We start from the raw sequence: 6,972 nt of genomic DNA, 5'->3' as shown, positions 1-6,972 counted from the left end.
CCACAACTAGACTGAAGAACAAAAGAACAGCAACCTGTCTGCTTCCCTTCCCCGATTCCCCAACACTGTTCCCCTCTCCCAATTCACCAATAAAATCTTTTTTAAAAAAAAGAATGTAATGAATGGAACCAAGAAAACTTAAGAATCAAAGTTATGTAATGTTCTGATCCACTTTTTACTTTGGAGATTTTTCAGTAGTTCATACTACACACGGCAGTATCTGGGTATACCACTGGCAGATTCTCCAACTTACAGGCTTAATGTTGTTCAGAACTCAAACTTCCCTTTTTTTTCTAGTAAAGAGCATAAAGTCACCTCTGAGATATGTTAAATACCTTGCAATGTGCATCTCAAATTTCTTCTTCCCTGACACTTAAAACTTCCGTGCTCTAGGGCTGGCCGAGTGACACGTTGGTTAGGCATTGGCTTGGAATGCCAGCTCTGAGCAGCAGGACCGCGGTTCGGATCCCACATGAGGGCCAGTGATGCTGCACCCTCTACAGCTAAGATGGTGAACAACAGCTCAACTTGGAGCTGGGCTGCCGTGAGTTGCCGGCGACAGCGTAGGCTGCAGTGGGGCTGGCCGGCAATGGGTGTGAGCTTTCGTGAGCTGCCATGAGCCACCGTCCAATGGCCAGCAAGCAACTGCCTCAGCCAGGAAGAGCGCAATGATAATACCAACATGAGCCAGTGAAGCGACGTCCTCCACAACTAGGCTGAGCAACAAAAAGGACAGCAACCTGTCTGTTCCCCTTCCCGGAATGCCCAATAAAATCTTAAAAAACAAAAACAAAAACAAAAAAACCTCCTGCGTTCTAGAAGTCTTTTCCATTAACAAGTCCCCTCCCTTTCCTCTTCTATACATTCCATCTTTCAATGCTGTGAAAACATTAATGCTTAAGCTCTGTGATAACAATAGCACAAATTATACTAATTTGATTAAACAGGCCAACCCTGCTTTGAAAAACACATTTAGTTAAACATTAAAGCTGAATGAGACCTTGGAAATCACCTAGTCCAACTCCTGTATTTTGTAAATATTCACTCTGTGACTTGCTCAGGAATCCCAGGAAGGTTATGAAAGACCTGTATGGAATGTGTGGAATAAACCAATGTGCATCTGTTGATCTGACATTTTGCTTTTATGTGTGCAATCAAGACTGATAATAGGGTCCACTTTCTAAGGGCAAAAAGCTATCTTAATTTTGAGGATATTCATCAGAACATCATTACTTGTATAGGCACTTAATAAATACTCCCAGAGGACCACAATAATGACTTAAGGGTGTATTCTGTTGCCTTCAGGAATTGCCTACTAAAAACCCATTTCTTTTCAGGTAATCTTTTCTATACAGGTATTATAGATGAAGATAAAATAATGGTCTTAGGGCAAGTTATATTTTATATGTAGTTCACTTTAAATAGACTTGCAGTTCTCAAAAGGTGGCCTGTGGACCCCTGGCATTTCCTGAGACCCTTTCAGGAGTCCACAAAGTCAAACTTAGTTTTACAACATTAAGAGGTTACTGTCCTTTTCACTGTGTTGACATTTGCATTGATGGTGCACAAGGAAAAGTGGGTAAAGTTGCTGGGGCCTTAGCACAAAACAAGGCAGTGGCACGAAACTATGCTAGCAGTCATTGAATTCTTTACCACTAAGCACTGCGGTTAATAATTTTAAAAAGCCAGTTTCACTTCAGAATGTCCTTGATGAAACAGTAAAAATTATTCATTTAATTACACCTTGAATACCCATTTTTTTAATATTCTGTGTGACAAAATAGGAATTACATATACACAAACAATTCTGCTACATACTAAGTATGAGGAAAAGCATTTGTATAACTGAGTTGTAAGCTTAACTAGCTGCTTAAAAAAGAAAAAAATGATTCACAAACTATGGTTATTTCAACTTAGATATCTGACAGACAGTTTTTGGAAAATGAACAAAGTAAACCTGGTACTTCAAGGAAAACAACTACAGTTTTTGGTGCCAATGATAAAATTCGAGCTTTCTTGAAAAAATTAGACTTTTGAAACATTTGTCTCCACCCTGTGTGACAGCTTCCCAGTACTTAAAAACTTCTGATAAATTTGATGGTAATATTAACAAATATAATTTTTTATCTTGTATGAGATGTGTTAATATAGATATGTGCAACTCAGTAAACCAATATTTTCCAAATGACCAAGACACGGTGCTACAAAATAATGCATGAATAGATGAGCCATTCAAAGTGCAAACTAGACTAATAAAATTTAATGAATCAAAGTAGAAAAGTTTATTAATATGGTTTCAGATTCCACCTTTGAACTAATCTTTAAGAAACTACCACTTGTCAAGTTTTGGTGTAACATCAAAACACAATATCCACAATGACACGAGAAAGCTATTAAAATAATCTTCCCTTTTCCAATCATATATCATGTGAGATCACATATATTTCTTCATATACATCAACCATGTGACAACAGACTGAATCAGAAGCAGATATGAGAATCCAGGTTGTCTTCTATTAAGGCTGACATTAAAGAAGTTTGCAAAAATGTAAAATAATGCCATTCTCCTCACCATTTTGTTTTGTTTTATTTTGTTCTGAAAAATGTTGTTTAGCATAACAAGTGAAGAGTTGATAATTATAATGTTATTTATGTTAACATATAAGTCTTATAATTTGTAAATTAGTTTAATAAATATTTTTAAAATTTGTTTAAATTTCTAATATATGCTGATAGATACTCAATCCACATAAACAAAAGTTCTTTTAAAAGTATAAGGGGATCCTGAGATCAAAAAATTTGAGAATCAGGGGTGGCCAGGTGGCTGTTGGTTAAAGCACAAGCTCTGAGTACAAGGGTTGCTGGTTTGATTCCCACATGGGCCAGTGAGCTGCCTATCTACAACTAGACTGAAGACAACGACTTGAGCTGAGTTGCAACTGAGCTGCTGGTGGGCAGCCAGATGGCTCAGTTGGTTAGTGTGTGTGCTCTTAACAACAAGGTTGACAGTTGGACTACTGCATGGATGGTGGGCTGTGCCCCTGGCAACTAGATTGAAAATGGCAACTGGACTTGGAGCTGAGCTGCGCCCTCCACAACTAAGATTGAAGGACAACAACTTGACTTGGCGCTGATGGGTCCTGGGAAAAACACACTGTTCCCCAATAAAGTTAAAAGTTAAAAAAAAGGGGCCGGCCGAGTGGCGCGTTGGTTAAGAGCTGGATTGGGACGCCAGGGGGCCCCGGTTCGGATCCCACATATGAGGGCCAGTGACACTGCCCTCTACAGCTAAGATNTGGCAGCCAGCGTGAGCAGCCAGTAGCCAGAGCAGCTATCCAATGGCCGACGAGTGACTGCCTCACCTGGGCAGAGCACAATGATCACAATAACAACATGGGGCAGTGAAGCGACGTCCTCCACAACTAGACGTTAGAACAAAAGGACAGCAACTTGTCTGTTCCCCTTTCCCAATTCCCCAACACTGTTCCCCTCCCCCAACTCCCCAATAAAATCTTTAAAAAAAAAAACAAAAAACCATTGCTCCTTCTTTTTTAATCCCTATTATTACTCATTACAAGTACACATTATCACTGACCTACAAAAGCCTCCTAACCAGTATATTCCTTACAATAGTTTCCATAGTGAACTATGTAAAACAATCTCTGATCATATCTTTCTCTTGCTTAAGCCCATCAGCAACCACCCAAAATACTGAATAGAGACCCTACTCCCCCACACAGCATTAGCCTCATTTACGTGATCCTTGCCTGTCTCATCTCCTGCCTCTTCTTACTGAACTTGATGATTCAGTCCTTGCCTGTCTCATCTCCTGCCTCTTCTTACTGAACTTGATGATTCAGTTTATAAGTACGCATATATATCATTCTATTTCTCACCAAAAAGCATTTGCTTTGTATCTCTAGTGCCTTATACTTGTTTACTGACATAATGAGTCCTCAGTACATGTTTCTTAAAGAAATAAACAAATTAAATAACAGCAATAGCTATGATTTATTAATAAGCATCTATGATATACCAACAGACACCACATTAGGTACCATGTACATATTCACCTCTAATTCTCACAACAGCCTGGAAAGTTAGGTATTAGTGGCCTCATATCAGGGAAAAGGTCACTGAGGCTCAGAAAAATAGGTATCTTGTCGAGGTTACAAATCAATTAAGTAGCATTTCCTGAAGAGGGACTCAAGATTTGCTGTACTGGAAAAACCAGTACTGTTCCACTGCATCAAGCTGCCTCCCAAACTACTCTTAAATACTGTATCTCTCCATTTAAAAAAAAGTCTCTCTCAAAATATGAACACATATTATTTATAAACTATGTTCCCCAAAGTGAGCACCAATTAGAACTGTCTGCCTCTAACTGTGTTAAGATATGCCCAAGGAGTTGCTTTAGGAGTACTAACCCAGTTCCCAAAACAAAGAAGTGACAAAGAACTAATTATTATTAATAGCCTAATCATTCCAATAAAACAATGCCTGTCAATCATCTGTCTAAAACGGCAAAGAAAAGTAAATTTTTTATTTTGTATGACAAGGTTAAAAATCATCTTACTATTCCTTAATTCTTCATGTAATATGTATTTTCATTTGCCAGAGAATGGAATTAAAAACACATATTCCTTACTCAAACATGTAACTGTCCTCAGGAGGCAGATGATTAAGATCCACTTTGAATTAGGCAGTACATGCTTTATGTACTAAGAGGCTAACAGTTGATTTCTCATGTATCTAACACCTACCCCCAGCCTCCTGCGATATAACACACATTGTACAAGTAGACACAATGTGATCTTAGTATCACACTAAGCCCTCCCTGGTTACCCAGTCTGCTAGGATGAAGGCCTCCCACACTTGCAATTCCTCTCCCCCAAATAAAATATTCTCCAAGGAATTAAGCCCGAGAAGGATTAAAAACTCAAATTGTTATGAATGCAAAGGCTTTAAAGCAATGCTAAGAGTTTTAAACATCAAATGAAAAGGAAGTAGATAGAAAAGGAAAAAGAAAACTAGCAAATATTCAGTGCCTATTACCAGTATATACCAGTCACTGTACTAGATATTTTCACATAAACTATTTCATTTAATAGTAGATCATTAACGTGGCTTCAATAACTGAGAAAAAATTTAACTTTACACCCAATTTTGCTCAAATTAGTCCTGAGAGGGAAGGTAACATGTAAGGAAAGTAACCTTCCTTATGGTTCATCCTTTATTTGCCCCAGTTTAATGGGATTTTTCTATTAATCTTTGACAAGCCATGAAATTTTATATTTTCACCATGACCAACCCATGAAATTTACCAACTTTGTGCATGATTCATACCAGGTCATAGTTATAATGTCTGTTATGCATTTTTAGCTAAATAACCATTGAAATTTTTCCCCTTGGACAGAATGAAAAATCTGCCTATAATTAAAGTAGGAATTGTTAACTACAAGCAGTTAAAGTTTACAGCATTGTTTGACAGTTGCAAAGATAAGCCAGTAAAAAGCCTGAGATGCTGCGTCTACCTGTACTTCCCACACATTTGAACAATAGTGTGATATCTCTTAGCATCATAAAATCAATCTCAGATTAGGTAATGAAATATGCACCAGCCTTTTCCCAGAACCTTTGACAAATCACACATAATCCTAAATCTTCATAAATCACGATTAAAGACAAGTATATCATCACCAACGCATATATCTTTCCAAGCCTGACCCAGAGACTAATGAGAAAAGGCCTAGACTATCTCATCTGATTAATTAATTCAAAATGTCTGCTGTTATTCAAATGTGAGGCTGGTATTATTTGAATAACACTTGACAGCAGTGCCTGAAGATATCATTTCTGATTTGTGAAGCCGCTGCTGCATAACTGATGATAGTTTATGAAAATGTTCCAATGAAGCTGCTTTTCTTGGCACAACTGTGAAAGATTTGCCAAAGAGGTGGTTCTTTTTTTTTTTTTTTTTTGTCAGTAGTTGATGTTACTAATGTTGTCAAATATGTCCAAAATACATAGTCTCTGGAGTCTTTTTCTCCTTAAATATTGCCACAATAGCAGCTTTTCCACCTTCCAAGTTTGATTTGCCTGAACACCAAATTGCTTTACATAAGCCCTCTCTCCTTTTTAAGGATCTAAAAACAGCACCTTCCCTCCAACAAGCATTTTTTAACAAAAAGGACTTTGACACTGTGCTGGACTCAGTGTGAACCTGAGTTTGGGGGACATTTTTTTCTTACTAAATAGTTTTCCTTCCTTATAGAATGTTAGAAGGAAGATCATGATATATCTTAAGGTAATAGAAAAGTTGGGTTTTTTTCCCATTTGCCTCACTGCAACCAAGAGAACAAGATGGGTCACCAGCAGTGCTACTGGAGCCATTGGAGAAAATTCTGCCGAGGTTCTCATTCTTGTCCCGTCTGCTCAAACCCACAAGGTTTGACCAGGAAATACAGCCTCAATATGTGCAGTCCGTGCGCAAAGCATATAGGCTTCATCAAGTTGGACTACATGAAGTTCCTTGAATGGGTCATTGAAGACATCTACCTTACTGCAGAAACAATGCTAGCTCTTTGTACATAATATGACTTCAATTATGAATGTTTCAATGTGAATGTCATAGTCACGTGATTATAGAAATCTCCTTTTTAAAATTTACTATTATCTTCTGAGTGGATTCATCCTCAAAATTTGTGGCTTATTTTCCCCAGGTTATATAAAAGAATTCATTGTAGAACTCTGGTAGCTAAAAAAAAAAAATTTCTTTTTATTAAAAAGCAAAAATAAATATTCTTAAAAGTCTAAATACTGTTTCGCCTTCAAAAAAAAAATTACACCTCTATGGTCAGAATGTAATGAATGGGGCTGGCCGAGTGAAACATTGGTTAAGAGCTGGCTTGGGACGCCAGCTCTGTGCAGCAGGGCCCCGGTTCAGATCCCACATGAGGACCAATGACACTG

The 6,972-nt window shown here is 37.9% G+C and overlaps 1 protein-coding gene and 1 pseudogene across 2 annotated transcripts in view; one reads left to right on the top strand and one right to left on the bottom strand.

Annotated features, from left to right (window-relative positions):
* The window catches only part of PBX3 (PBX homeobox 3), a 216,756-nt gene that overhangs the window by 186,591 nt on the left and 23,193 nt on the right, over nucleotides 1–6,972 (bottom strand). The gene's annotated exons all lie outside the window — the stretch shown is intronic.
* LOC109382196 (40S ribosomal protein S29 pseudogene) lies at nucleotides 6,364–6,594 on the top strand (annotated as a pseudogene).

Source organism: Hipposideros armiger, unplaced genomic scaffold, assembly GCF_001890085.2.
Source record: "Hipposideros armiger isolate ML-2016 unplaced genomic scaffold, ASM189008v1 scaffold_3, whole genome shotgun sequence".
Classification (NCBI taxonomy): Eukaryota; Metazoa; Chordata; class Mammalia; order Chiroptera; family Hipposideridae; genus Hipposideros; species Hipposideros armiger.
Note: the sequence above shows the minus strand (reverse complement) of the source record. Positions and strands in the feature narration are given on the sequence as shown.